Raw genomic sequence first — 15,917 nt, forward strand, 5'->3', positions numbered from 1 at the left:
TCTGTTTTGCCTGTTCCGTCTGTCTTGTGTTTGGATCGCACAAGCCCTAGCGTTAGCGGCTGTGGATCCTTCTGATTGAGTCTGGAGTGTAGGTTGGAACAGCGGTTGTTTCTGCCTACCTCATCTGTTCTGTCTCCTGGGATCGCGCTAGCCACTTTTCGCTAGCGCTGTGGATCCTTCTGTTCTGTCTCCTGGGATCGCGCTAGCCACTTTTCGCTAGCGCTGTGGATCCTTCTGTTCTGTCTCCTGGGATCGCGCTAGCCACTTTTCGCTAGCGCTGTGGATCCTTCTGTTCTGTCTCCTGGAATCGCGCTAGCCACTTTTCGCTAGCGCTGTGGATTATTCTGTTCTGTCTCCTGGGATCGCGCTAGCCACTTTTCGCTAGTGCTGTGGATCCTATCTCTCGCTTGTCCCTGTTTTCGTGTGTCTGTCTTGTCTGCTACGGACGCTTGCTGGAGGCTCGGTGAGGTAACCGTTAAGCAAGCGTTCGCATCCTCTGTTTCATGTTTGTCTGTTGATGGTTAGTTAGGCGTGCTTGTCTCTATTGTGCTTATCACGTGAAGACCGCGCATAACCGCGTGCACTGTTGCGAATGAGTGCGGTGTTCGCGGTTAGCTAGCGTTTGTTATTTTCCGTATCTCCTCATTGTATGATTTGCTGTGCCTTTGCTACCCTTGTGCGCTGTCCTGCTCTGTCTTGTGTCTCTATCGGCAATCGCCAATCTTGTGATTGCGTTCCCACTTTGTTTCCGCTGTTGTGTGTTCACTGTCGCTGGGTGGCGGCTAGTTTGGTGCACACACATACATCCTGTCCCTGTGCTCTTTCTCTTTAAGGGCTCTTCAGCCTCGTTTATCGGGTTCTGTACAATTCCCATCTGGCATCTGTGGCTGTGCAGCGGCGGTGTTCGCCTGCACTCCACAGCGCCATCTGCCGGTGGGAATTGCCCTCTGCGGGTGCATAGCACCTAGCCTGGGTTTCCCAAAATCATACGCTGGTGGAGGGTTTTCGTTGTGTCAGTGCGCGTCTTGTGCGCTGACCACGAAAACGACCCCGCCACCGTTACAGAATGCATGTCACATGATCGGGAACTGCATATATGGAAGCACAAAGCATACAGCTGCTGGGAAGAACAGAAGCTCCACAATTCATCACTGGAGCAGGTAAATATTACACTGTTCTGCATCTCCACTCTGCCATGTGGGGGGATGGTGTGTTTGGATCTAAGGAGGGGCCCCATGCTAATTTCATTGGGGTGGGTGGGGGCATGTCCATGGCTTACTGCTTCACCCCAGCTCAAACTGACAATGTTTCAATCACCAGTGTGCTCCTCTGGATGGGAAGGCAGTGCACTGTTCTTTTGCTGCTTACAGTGATGCACGCTTGAAGCTCTGGAGGGGCTCATAAAATGGCAATCAGGGCCGCATTCGGCCCCTGGACCTTGAGTTTGACACCTGTGTGCTGGATCTTCAGTACTCCTCAGGCAGCCTATGGAAGTATTCGCTACTCCAAGCAGTTCCAAAAGTGGGTGCATGCATAGTGTGCTGGTGCAAGTCCAGATGGGCTCTTCTGTGTCTCTGGAAGTACTTGGAGACTCAAGTAGTTTAGAACAGGGCTTTTCAACCAGTGGTACTTTGCTGTTGGCCAGGTGGTACACTCCAAGCTTGTCTGCCACTTAATTGCCTGCCTGCTGCTTGCCCTGGTCCCTTCCTGCCTCCACAAAGTTTGGCTACCCCTTCCTCGCTCCTTGCTGTGCAGCGCTGCGGCATTATTCAGACCTCAGATCAGCATTAAGGAGACAGCCAGTTGAATGATGGACAGTAATGGCAGGTATACTTCAAATACAGGAAGTGACATCACTGCTTACTTCCTGTATTTGAAGTATACTTGCCATCACTGCACCATTCCCCTGGCTATCTCTTCACTGCGGCCCGGTTACTATTGATATGAGGGCTGAACTATTCCGCAGGGCAGCACAGCAAGGAGCGAGCAAGAGGAAACCGAACAAAGGCTATCCTATATTGGCAATCTGTAGGCTAGCAATCTAATTTTAATCCTTTTCCCCAACAATGCCTCCTGCTATTCCCCTCCCATATGCCTCCCCCCAAGTGCCCAGGGGAGGACTGGGACCTTTTAGCCTGGAGGGAAAACACAAACTAGAGGCCCGGTTTCACAGCAACCCCAGCCCAAATGACGTCACACGCGCCCCAAGTGCTATATACCGGTAGTCATGTCGGTCGCCAATGCAGAAAGGATACTCAAGGGACAGCATGACAGGAAAAGTATAAATGCACAGGCATCGTGGGGCACATAATACATTTTGAGGGACAACGGCTGGGGTTTCCATCGCATTCATAGTTTGTTGTTATCGCACTTCATGGGCACATCGATACATTCAACTACTTTCCACCCCAAAATAAGTCAAATTGTTATATGGGCATGCTTGTGGTGGCACAGATTTTCATCCGATTGGATAATAATTATGAAGCGGTTGGTGAATCAGCCAGCCCAAATCATTAAATGAGAGGCAGCCTTGGGGGAAATCTCCCCCCTTCCCCCCTGGCCAGTCCTCCCCTGCAAGTGCCCCGGGTGGTACTTACCTCTGGATCTGGCTTCCCCCGCGGAAGGCCTCTCGAGGATTTCCTTGTTGACATGAGCACTTGCGCAGTAGCGGCTGTCCGCTTGGGCTCTGACAGAAACAGTCGAGCCTGATCAGGTCAGATCTACTACGCAGGGACAGTGGTGGTACTTGACATTTTTCAGGTGGTAAAAGTGGTACAGTTAATGAAAAGGTTTAAAAGCCCTGGTTTAGAAGGCTGCCCAGGGAGGGCCAAAGAGGTTTTCAACCGTGCAGATCGAATAACTTCAACTGGGGAAGGATGGGACAGACCGAGGACTAGAAAGCCTGTGGGATCCATAGGAAAGTATCTAACCTGGCGTGAGTTTCCTCACTTCAAGTTTGCTTTAGAGAGAGTCTGAAGCGACAAAAAATGGCTATTTTTACCTGCTAGTTTCCATAAGTAGTATGAGGAGACTTGAAACGCCGCATTCCAGCGGCAAAACGAGGGGTTTACACCCCCCAAACCCGGGGCAAACATACACGACTTTCAAAGTTGTGGATTTTGCTGCCCGGGGCGGCAGAGCTTAGCGCTGTAGCTCTGCCTCTAATGTAGTCAATCGCCATGCGGATCTCCGCCTCTCCCCGCCCCTCTCTGTGAAGGAAGAGCAAAAGAGGCGGGGAGAGGCGGCGATTGACTTCAGTAGAGGCAGAGCTACAGCGCTAAGCTTTGCCTCTTTCACGAAGCGCTCCCCGCATTTTCCCCCAGGGATTTGGGGGGTATAAACCCCTCGTTTTGCCGCTGGGATGCGGCGTTTCATGTCTCCTCATACTACTTATGGAAACTAGCAGGTAAAATTAGCCATTTTGTGTCGCTTCAGACTCTCTTAAAAGTGTACCAAAGATGGTACAATAGGCTTAATTTGTTCAATACAGAAAGAGAAGAACGCTGGCACTGCTGCAAAAACACATTTTAATCCCAAAACATCTTCAGCAATAGGAAAACGTTGCATAAGTGCAATCACAAGTGCACAAACCAAGATGGAGGAGAGGCACAGAGGATGGTTGCAGGGTGTAAGGACTAGCCTGACGGTCAATAATTTTACACCCTGCAACCACCAGCATCCTCTGTGCCTCTCCTCCATCTTGGCTGTGCACTTGTGATTCCACTTATGCAATGTTTTTGTATTGCTGAAGATGTTTTGGGATTAAAATACATGTTTTTGCAGCAGTGCCAGCGTTTTTCTATCTCTGTAGTGTACTAAAAGCTGACTGTTAGTCAGCTCTCAGGCAGGGAACACACTTGGCTGTTTTCGTGTGCGTTTTCTGCACAGAAAAACTGAGAACTCATGATAATCAATGTGCTAGTGCACACTTACTGAGTTGTTCGCGCGCAGAAAAAAAACTGACATTCTGCATCCTGATTCTGCACATTTTGGCAGTTTTCTCTATCATTTACATCAGCTGCTGTGAAAAAACGCGCGCGTTTTCCTGCATGGAAACACACTTGGTGTGCAGAAAAAGTATGCAGAAAACTGCGCGCGGAAAACAAAGTCAAGTGTGTTCCCTGCTTCAGAGTAAAATAAGTGTACTTTAGGAACGTATAATTTCTAAATGAATAATACTAAATACCAATACACACGTCTGATTTTCGCGAACGACGGGTCGTTTTGAACGTCCCGTCGTTCAGTCGACCCACCCGGCGGATCGCTCAAACTCACTCTTATCACCCAAACGACAGTCTGTACACACGCCCGATTTAGCGGGCGGACGACTGAACGACGGGACGTTCAAACGACCGGTCGTTCGAAAAAATCAGACCTGTGTATGGGCCTTTATGCACAAAAGCAAATATGCTAACTGTATGGCATATGAAAAGTAGGAAAACATGTTTTTATTGAATATTATGTCAGGGTTTTATACCGCTTTAAGAAAAGGGAAGGCTTTGGACTCTGTAGGAGCTTTCCACGCCCCCTCTTTGCCGTAAACCCGCCAATATATGCGACACATATAAACAAATATCAGGTACTGCGTCCGTCTGTGTGCCACCCATAGAAATTACAGCTACAGGTGGAAAATTGAGAACCAGGACCACCAGCTATGCAAACTGCGGGTGCTATTGCGGCAATTTCTATGGATACCTATGGTGAAGCTCAAACTTCTTGCTCCAGGGGTAGAGTAGCGCAGGCATCACTGTGATATTTACCTAAATCACACTGCATTGGTTCTCCTCCTCCTCCTGATGATGTCATCACACAGCACGTTGCTTCCAGGAGGAGGGGACACGAAGGAGCGTGGATCAGGTAAGTATTGCAGCAATGCAGGGGGCACTACTCTGCATGAGGGTGGGTGTCGGAATGACTGGCAACAGTTGGGGGGAGAGGGTGGGTTGGGCTTGATGACTGTCCACTATGTGGCAGAGGAGGAGGTTGATCTTGAGTGGGCCTCATGAATGATACTTTTGCTAGGGGGCCCAGGGTAGTGTTGTTATATGTCCCTGGTTGGAGACTTGCTCCTTAGACGTCCATGTCTGTTGTTTGTCTCGGTAATTCCTGTGAATGGGGATGGATTATGGGAAAATAACATTATATGATTAATGCATACACAAGGGCACTGTGGTGCCTAAGACAGTCACAACTATATTATAATGCCATTGGCTTTTATTGCGTGATGATGTTACCTCTACATTCACAAAGAAACGTTCTATTGAAGAAATATTCGCTGCGCTCTATAATTACCAGTTTTTCAAGATGATGTTGCTTCTCGTTGTTCAAGACAGGCATAGTCACAGCATGAGGCATTGCTGCAGTACTTTGCTTTTACATTCAATACTCAGTGCTTATACTGATGCTTAAAGAATACCTGCAGCAACATTTTAATAAACAAAGCTGCCAAGCTCATTCACTCCTCCTGCTGCTCCTCTGCAGCTGCCCCTCTTCACAGCTTCCTGCACTGGCTCTTTGTACTCACTCAGAATTACATTTACACTGCTCTGCCTGCCATATACATCCATCCACCATACCTCCCCTTCATACATCACTGATCTCATCCAGAGTTACTCCCCAACCCACTCTCTCCGCTTCTCCTCTTCAGCTGCCCCTCTGCACAGCTCCCTGCACTGGCTCCCCCCCGAGTTACATTCAAGGCAGTGTTCACATTGCCAGTTGCATTCCCTGTGACAGCAGGAGCGCAACGGATGAAGACAGTGGCACTGCACATTATGCTTTGTGTTGCATCGTATACAGTGAAGCATACAGTATACTTCACTTTTACGGTTAACGTGCATTTAGCGGTAACTCATTGATTTAGTTTGATTGATTTAGTTCCCAAAGAGGGACAGTAAACCCCAACCCCCTATACCATTCTCTTATTCCCACAACCACCCCTCTCATGCTAATGCCAAGGTATTGTTTTGGCAATGCTAAATTTATTTGGTCTTGCCAATAAGCTTTTTTGGATTTGGACAGTCCCTCTGAAAAAAGGCCAGCTGGGAGCTACGACAAAACAAGTCATATTGTTACTAAGGGTGAGAATAAAGTTGATTGAAATGGTCACGTGGCAGACAACATTCATGGCATAAGCCTCCAACGTCGCAACAAGCTGTACAAATATTGTGATACGACCGCAGCTCTGGGGCACTCCTGTTTGTGTTGGTGTGACCACACATACAAAGAGCCGATATCTTCAACAATCTACACATCACACACCTATCATTAGAACTCTATTTTCTGTATACACAGATACACATGCAGGTCCTTTACCAGAGCCTGGGAGGTAAAGTGGACCTGAACTCTTGCACAGGATAGAAGGAAAACAGAGAGGGCTGGCGCACACCAGAGCGGTTCTGAAGCGTTTTTTAAAACGCTTGCAGGGGGAAAACTGCTTGGCTAATGAAAGTGAATGGGATGGTGCACACCAGAGTGGGTCGTTTTTTCCACAAACGCAAACTCAGGGGCTGCAGCATTTTTTAGATTTCTGAGGCGTTTCTCCCTCAATGTTAAAGTATAGGAAAGTGGAAAACAGCTCTGAGAAAGGCTAGATCAGAGCGGTTTTCCAGGCGTTTATGTTACAGAAGCTGTTCAGTAAGGCCCTATTCACACCTAAACCCACAAAACGCCGGTGATTACCGCCAGCCTTTTGCGGGAGTGATTTTTTTCCATGATTAACGCGGAAAAATCACTGGACACTGCAGCATTTTGGGAGCAATCGCTAAACTCTGCATGTCCCACTGCCATAGGCTTACGTTTTGCACTGAGCGAGCATCGCGCGATTCCCGCTCAAGTGTGAATGGGGCCTAACAGCTTTTACTGTAACAATATTTGTAATCTGCTACACAAAAACGCTCTAAAAACCACTAGGCATGTTTAGAAAACCTCTGTAAACATGCCTAGAATCCCTCTGAAATCTGCTCCAAAAACCTCTAGCGTTTTTCAGATCCGCTTGAGGTTTTTGGTGTGCACTGGGCCAGAGAAATGCATGCTGTATATACTTAGTGAGTTCAGCCTGTCTAATTGCCCCTCATCTGTGACTAATTGCCACTGTAATTTGATTTCTCAGGTATGTCAGCTGACTGCCATGGCAGAGAGGCTAACTTGAAAGCACATTATGTTAACAATATGTCTGCTTCCATAAAAGCAGGAAGAAGACACACTGCAGATTTATTGCAGGATTTGTATCAAATGTGGGGGCTGGAACCCACTAGAGCGTTTTTTTGAGCGTTTAGGGAGCGATTCAAAACGTTAGCGATTTCCCTAAACGCTCAGCTAATGTTAATGGATGGGCCGAATTCCACTGGAACGATTGCGATTACCAAAAACTCAAACGCAGGACATGCAGCATTTTTGAGCATTAGGCAGGGAACACACTTGTCTTTCAGTTTCCCGCACGCGTTTTTCTGTACACTTTCTCTGCACACCAAGTGTTTTTCAATGCTGGAAAACGCGCGCGTTTTTTCACAGTAGCTGATATAATTGATAGAAAATACTGTAAAAATGTGCAGAGTCATCATGCAGAATGTCAGTTTTTTTTTTTGCGTGCGACCAACACGGTGAGTGTGAACTAGCAGATTGATTAACATGTGTTCTCAGTTTTTCTGTGCAGAAAACGTGCACGAAAATAGTCAAGTGTGTTCCCTGCCTTAGTGTTTTGCGTTAGCGTTTTTGCAATGTAACGTATATAAACGCTGGCGTATTAGCTCATAAATATCTATACAGAGCAATTTTGCAAGCGTTTTTAAATTACTGCACACTGTAAAAACATTTAAATTAATTGATAGGACCAATCAGAATTAAAACCGCGAATCGCAAATCGCTACACAATCGCTGGCAAAACGCTTACACCTTGTAAAATCGTTACCAAAATTGACAGAAAACACTAATGAAATCGCTTACAAAACAACTTAATCTTACCTATCATGACGTCTTCTTCGTCCGTCCCTCGGCGCCTCCCACGATGCGGTCCAATCCGGCGTCACGTGACTATACACTTCCTCATTGCTCCATAGTGAGGCTTGCAACACGTCCATTCGGACGCTTGCACCTCTGAAACACTGGGCGTATAGCGGCATTGTGGGTAATTAACCCTGTCGCATCTGCGGCAATTAGAGCTCATTTGAATCACGAGTAACCACCGTGGTTACTCCTGATTTATCCGTGGAGAGCAACCCTGACTACTAACACTTGTGATGGTCAAGTAGATGCAAATAACTACGAGTTGATGTAAATTTATGCAATTTCTAATGCAAATGTATGCAGCTTGAAAATGAACCGATCAAATCCTGCTGAGGTAAAATTCAATTGGATCATTTTCAAGCTGCATAAAAATGTGCATACATTTGCATCAACTGGAAGTTACTTGCATCTACTTGACCATCACTAACTGGTACTACTGTGACCTTCTCCGCAGCCACAACGATGTGTGCCTGGGACATCTTCCAGCATGCATCTTGCTTCCCCAGCATACATTGCATAGGTCTACACTGCGGAAACCTTTAACTCTGTGGCATGGGGACATAGAAAATGGAGGCCTCCATAAAAGTCGGAGAGTATGGAGCAGCCCCCGAAGATAAGTTATGGCTGCTGTACCCCAAAGCCCACAGAGTTTACAAATCTCCCTTAGAGGGAGGTTCGGTTCACAAGTTTTTAACAAACAGTAATATAAGAGTGAACAGAGGCGCCAGCAGGATAAAAGGTACTAAAAAGTTTACAATTCCTCAGGAGGTGGTGGTGGACTCACCTCCTTGAAGTAGAAAAGATACTGTCAGCATTTTAACAACAGGTTTATTTATATACTCCAGACAACCATGCAACGCGTTTCACAGGTATATTCCCGCTTTCTCAGGCAATAACAAATAGGAGTACACGCAGTACAGTCTCTAGGTCACAATATGGCGCCTCTGTTCTCTGTTAACAGAGGCACCATATTGTGGCCTGAGGAAGCGGGAATATACCTGCGAAACGCGTTGCATGGTTGTCTGGAGTATATAAGTAAACCTGTTGTTGGTAAAAAGCTGACAGTATCTTGTCTACTTCAAGGAGGCGAGTCCACCACCACCTCCTGAGGAATTGTAAACCCTTTAGAACCTTTTATCCTGCTGGCGCCTCTGTTCACTTTTATATTACCAATATCCACCCCTGGTGGAGGGGTCGATCCCCATCTCTTTTTTCCTGATCTACAGAGAGCGACTTTTAATCCTGAGTGAGGACAGGTCTAATCTCCCCACCTGCCTGTACAGTGGTTGCCTAGGCGGTAACCCACTCTTGTGAGTATATACACATTATATACTTTTCATTTCCAACCTATTGTTTTGCTTACTACACTATATTGGGCTCTCGGTGTCCCCACTTTTGTTTATTTTAACAAACCGTGTTCAGTTCACTTTAAGCAACCAATCAAGATGGCATGTGGGGTAGACCCGTCCCTACTTAGTCTTAGGCTAGGTCCACACTTGCAGATCGAATCCATTTCTAACGGATCCGTTTTTCTAAAAAAAAAAAAGTTTCTCTCCCCGTTTTCCCTTTTTTGCAGCATACGTTTCCAGTCCATGGAAACATATCCCCAGCCCTGTCAGGGTGGGGAGGGGCCACCATGCTGGAGGGGGTAGCAGCCAGGAAGGGGGGGCAGCGGGCACAGTGTCAGGGAGGGCCGATGGGTTTCCCCTTCCCCGCTCCCCCTCCAGCTAGTGTCGAATGATTTTTAAGGCCTTGGAACAAATTAAAAAATTCCGTGCACAGTTCCACACACACTACAATACAATCAAAATTGCTGCCGATTTAAATTGATGCCCAATGCCAAACTCCAAAAAGTAACAATACAGTCTCTGTTGATCAACGCAGATAAGATCTTCCAATAGATTCACAAACTTCAATATCCACCCCCACACCTCTTGTGAGCGCACTCAGCAGCTCCGTGGATCATACAAAATGATCATATGCATTCTGTCAAATAAACGTATGCCCCTCTGGTCAAAGTTGGGCTCCTGTCTGCATCATCTTCAATTCCTCATTTGCAAAGCATAAAACATACAAATGCACCACATAGTGTAATCAAGTTTCCATAAAATTTATTCTGCTTAAAAACAATTTAAGATACACTCACGTATTCACCATGTATGCCTATGACAGGCATACAGGTAAGCAAAGGGTAGGAAAGGTAGCGGACCGCGAATGGCCGTTCACTCCACGTAGCACCACCACCATCCCACTGTCATCCGTGCATCTCCGCACTCCTACGCCTGCTCTGTAGCCCCTCCCGACCGGTTTCGTCCACTTGACTTTCTGAAAGGGTTCGAAGGTCACGGGCTGCGCAACATCATTTTATCACGCTCACAAGCTCCGCCTGCTATCTTTCAGTGCCTGCCCGTTTGACATTCGTAGTAATAAAAACAATTTTATGCAAATGTTAAATTATATAACATTGAAATGATGCCATCTTTGCTATTATACCACTTCTACGTTTATTTGACATATTTCTCGAAGTTTGTAAACATCCATTCATACAAACAGTCATCCACACTCATACTTAAAGGGGGACTCCTACCACTCAGACTAATCTCCTCATCAATTCGTTGCTATAAAGCAATTCATATTATACTCCATATTTAAACCTTCCGGGGACATAGTCCTCAATAAAAGTATCCACTTAGTTTCTTGTTTGAGTAACTCTTGCTCTCTATCCATTCATCTCCAGTGAGAGTTCACATTCTCTACTATGCAATACTTTAGATTAGAACAGTCTTTTCCATGTGATTCCAAAAAATGCAAAGGTACACTATGGTGTCTGTGACCCTTTTGAATTTTATGTACATGTTCATATAAATGTTGCTTAAAACATCTAGTAGTCTGCCCAACGTACTGAAGCCCACATGGGCACTCCAGAAGATAAATCACATATTCAGTATTACAACTACATGGAGTTTTTATCTTAAAAGTTTCACCCGTAATATGAGATCTAAAATGATCCTGAAACAATTTAGAACTCCTAGTATTTTTTTTACCCAAAACAGTCTAAACTTTTTGCAAACCCTTTTTGTCCCAATTTTTTTCTGTCAGGTTCATTTATGACGCTCTTTGTTAATGTATCCTTCATACTGGGGGCCTTTCTAAAAATCACCTCTGGTTTGTCCGGCAATCTTGATTCCAAGGTCTTATCCATTTTCAAAATTCTCCAATACTTATCCAAAATTAGTTTTATATCTGGATGCTGTACATTATATTGGGTAATCATAGGACAAAATCATTTTTTATTTTCTTTCCCCCCTTGATTTTCTACCTCACATTATCGCAAAATCGCCCCCCGAAAATGGTCCATGCAGCGCTTTTCTGATCAGACAGCGAACAGAACGCCCCAATCTGAACTAGCGCATAGGAAAGCATGGTGTAACGCTTTCAGAGCGATTTTGAAAAATCGCAGCGCTTAAACGGGAAAAGCGCCTCTAGTGTGAACGAGTCTTAAAAGAAACTAGCTGGAGGGGGAGCTGGGAAGGGGGGTGACCTAGGTGAGGAAGGGGCGGCCAACGCCCTCCCCACCGCTGTGCACGCTGCCCCCCTTCCTGCCTGCTACCCCCTCCAGCATGGCGGCTCCTTCCCAACCCACAGACAGGGCTGGGACAACAGAAACAGATCTGTTTCTGTGTCCAAAGCTGCCTGTGTAGAGGGAGGTCCGTTTTAATAGTTTTTCACTACCCCACTGTTTATCCGGGGTCTGTGAACATTCTGCAAATCCGGACCATGTGGTCAGGTTTTCAGCACGGATTCCCCGGAACGCACACCGATGAATGAAGACCGGCGCTATTTCTAACATTGGTATCCGTGGCTCCGTTTTTGATCCGGGCCAAAAAAATGGAGCCACGGATACGTTTTTAAGACAAGTGTGAACCTACTTTTAGTATAGGTCGTGGTCGCTGCTCCTAAAAAATAATCTTAGGATAAAAACACAGCACACAACACCCCAAATGGAGTCATTTTAAATAGAATAGAATCGTAATCGAATCGTATCGTGTAGATTGGGCTTTAGATTTTGGCCCCTTACGTTATCAGCTTTGACAGCCCTGCTCTAGATTGTGATGACATGACCATCTCTATGTATAAAATACAAGTGTCCCTGCGTTCTGTCCCTGTGTCAGTGCTTTTGCGCTACTGCGCATGTCCTGCACCAACACAGCCATTGGGACAGGACGCAGGACGGGGCAGGAGGCAGGCCGGCCGAGCGGGCAGGCGACGAATATGTGGAAGGGTGCGTGGCGGTGAAAGACCTAGAGCCCGTTTTTTAAACAGGCTTGTTAACTTTTTTTATTCAGGAGTACATATAGACTGTTGTTCGTGGAAAATAAGACATCCCCTGAAAATAAGTCTTAACGGATCTTTTGGAGCAAAAATTAATATAAGACCCTGGCTTATTTTTGGGGAAACATGGCCTGTTTGCCTGTGCCTGGTGTTGTGTTCTGACCTCCTATTTGCAGAATAATTGTGATACAAAACCTGCTCCCAAGATTTATATATAAAGTCTGTAGCAGGTCCCCTCTGGGTCTCCCAGGTCACGTGGGAGTTGAGAGACGCATGGGAGAATAGTTGCCTAAAGCAGTGGTTTTGGGTTTGCCTCAGGAGACCATTCACCACAAACAGGTAAGAGCTTTAAAGTGGAATGAAAAACATACTATAACATATTGGTGGTACACAGTCAATTTGTAGTTTGATATTCTAGTATGTACTAAATGCAGCACTGTACAGAGTGCCTAGTCATGTTACCGACTGTCCTCAGAGGTACTCCTAATCTAATCCTACCATAGTCAGTTTAATGTCCTACCAAATTATTATGTATTTATGTAGCACTGACATCTCCTGCAGCACATTACAGAGTACACAATCATGTCACTTACTGTCCTCAGAGGAGCTCCCATTCTAATTCCACCATAGTCATAATCAAGGGCATGACTAGAAATCACTGGGCCCCCCTGCAAAACTTTGGTGGGGGCCCCCTTCTTTTTCTGCACAGGTAAGCTGAGAACCAATGTTCTTCAATTGGCTAGTGCACACTTGAAGCAGAACTGGCTCTACAGTCTTCTCCAGCCCAACATCACTAAAGTACACAGCACTTGGGGAGGGGTAGTGAGGTTGGGAACTGGGCGCTTTACACAAGACCCTGCTGAACGCTGAATAGGGACTGTCTACAAATCTTTGTCTACAAAACTGTGTATGAATCCTTATTAGTAGCTGAGCAGATGCAGTCATTTGAACAATTGTGCAGAGAGCAGAAAGCTTTTTCTCTCCATGTCCTTAGTTGTCAGTCTCTCAGGACAGGGAAAATAAACTTCTCCCCCCATGGGGCCCCTTGCTGCTTCTGGGCTCCCCTACGGCTGCAACCCTAGCAGGGTGTATTGTTACGCCCCTGGTCATGATCAAATGTTTTACCATATTATTATGTATTTATACAGCACTGACATCTGTAGCACTTTACAGAGTACATAGTCATGTCACTTACTGTCCTCAGAAGAGATAACAGTCTAATCCTACCATAGTCATAGTCTAATGTTCTATCATATTATTATTATTATAATATAGTTCTGACATATTCTGCAGCACTGTATAGAGTACATAGTCATGTCACTGAATGTACTTAGAGGATCTCACAATCTAATCCCTACCATAGTCACAGTCTAATGTCCTACCATATTATAATTATGCATTTATATAGCACTGACCTCTTCTGCAGCACTTTACAGAGTACATAGTGTAGTCTTGTCACTGTCTGTACTCAGAGGTGCTCACAATCTAATCCCAACCATAGTCATGGTTTTAGATCCCTATACTGTAGATATCCTTATAGCAGTCTGAAGACAATCTTTGGGATGTGTGTGTGTGTGTGTGTGTGTGTGTGTGTGTGTGTGTGTGTGTGTGTGTGTGTGTGTGTGTGGGGGGGGAGGGATAGTCGAATTTACATAACATGTATTACACTGTCCACATTATGATTCCTGTGAATTTTATAAAGGAAAAGCAGAGAATCCTATTCTAGACAGTTTCCATCTTGGTTAACTTTGATTGAAGCTAATCATGACATCATTTCCTCCCTCACTCGTTTTCTCTCCTCTTGTTAATTGTGTATTTGTTGCCCGCCCTCCTCCCAGAGTCTTCAGACACTCCCACTGAGGTCTATACTAGTAAGTGAACTAATACAGAATACTGCTGCCAGACTGCTAACCAACCAACCCCGTCACTGCCACATAACGCCAGTCCTGCACTCCCTTCACTGTACCTATAGAATGGAGGGTCCTATTCAAGATCGGCCTACTGACATTTAACTCACTGAATAATCTGGGCCCTGGATACATGAAAGATATGTTGCAGCTGCGTAGCAATCCCCGCATTCTCAGATCCACAGGTTCTAATAATCTAGTCATACCCAGAGTCCACTTGGAAACTTTTGGTCCCAGAGTCCTTCTGTCATGCTGCCCCTACATTTTGGAACTCCTTGCCTCAACAGATCAGGACAGCTCCATCCCTGGACGTGTTTAAATCCAGACTGAAACCCCACCTGTTCAGTTTGGCATTTGCAGAAATATAACTTTTGTTGTGTGAATACTTCATCCTACTACCAATTACTGAATCTGAAAGAGCCTAAGCGCTTGGAGTCCTATGGGAGAAAAGCGCTATAGAAATGTTATTGTATTGAACGGTCTTATGTCATTAGATGACGGGGGAAATAAAGGGAAGTGTAGGAATATACTATAGATAAAAAGACCCCCCCCCCCCCCCAGTATGCAACTGTTTTAACAGCCGATGGCAATGGCAATTAAAGTGCCAGCGCTCCTAAGGTATGTGATAACTCCAAACCATAACATTGGAAAAAAGTTTAAAAGCAGGAAAAGATTTAAAAGTTTTGAATGTAGGATTAGCATCTTTATCACTTAATACACTTAGACCAGTTGATGTTGAAATTTGATTTTTATGGTGACACTCCCGCTTTACCAAGCATGCAGATCAGGGATTTCTGACTGAAATCTGACTGGATTAGCTGCATGCTTGTTTCAGGTGTGGGATTCAGATGCTACTGCAGCCAAATAGATCATCTGGACTGGCAGGAAACTGTTATTGTTTAAAAGGAAGTAAATATGGCAGCCTCCATATCTCTCTCACTTCAGGTTCCCTTTAAAGAACAGAATTTTATTCACAAAGGCAATTTCTTATTTTTTTTCTCCACGTCCATTTTATCCAGTCATCGGTCTGCACTGTGGCAACATTTCATTGTTAAAGTGAACCCGAAGTGAGAGTGATATGGAGGCTGCCATTTTTATTTCCTCGGTTTAGGTTCCCTTTAAAGAGAACCAGAGATGAAGCACCCTCTTGTATTTTACCTTATAAATCAGTAGGAACATGACAGTAAACACCTAATCTGTTATCACCTCTGATAAGAATCCCCGACTGAGCACTCAGTCTAGCTTTGCTACGGAAAGATTATAGCTGAGTCTGTCTTCTCTGGTGTCTTTTCAAGCCCATGCCTGCCCCCTTGTGGCTCTGCTATAATGACTCAGCTATAATTATTCCCTGCAAAGCCAGACTGAATGCTCAGTCCGTGATTCTTATCACAGCTGATAACAGACACTTATAGCAGTGAGGATGAAACGGAGAGCACGGTAGGTGTTTTCTCTAATGTTCTTACTGATATATATGGTAAAATACACAAGGGTGCTTCGTCTCTGGTTCCCTTTAAGCCTGTTCACAAACCATCCATCGTTCTGTGTTGCATTTCTGCAGTCCACAAACCTGCCCTACGCAATGTTTTTGGGGAAACTAGATGTGTTGCCACTTATCCCACAGATTGCCACGTCTCCATCCCACGGACTGGCCGAGTGATACACCGTATCCGTGGT

This window comes from Hyperolius riggenbachi, chromosome 11, assembly GCF_040937935.1.
Source record: "Hyperolius riggenbachi isolate aHypRig1 chromosome 11, aHypRig1.pri, whole genome shotgun sequence".
Taxonomy (NCBI): domain Eukaryota; kingdom Metazoa; phylum Chordata; class Amphibia; order Anura; family Hyperoliidae; genus Hyperolius; species Hyperolius riggenbachi.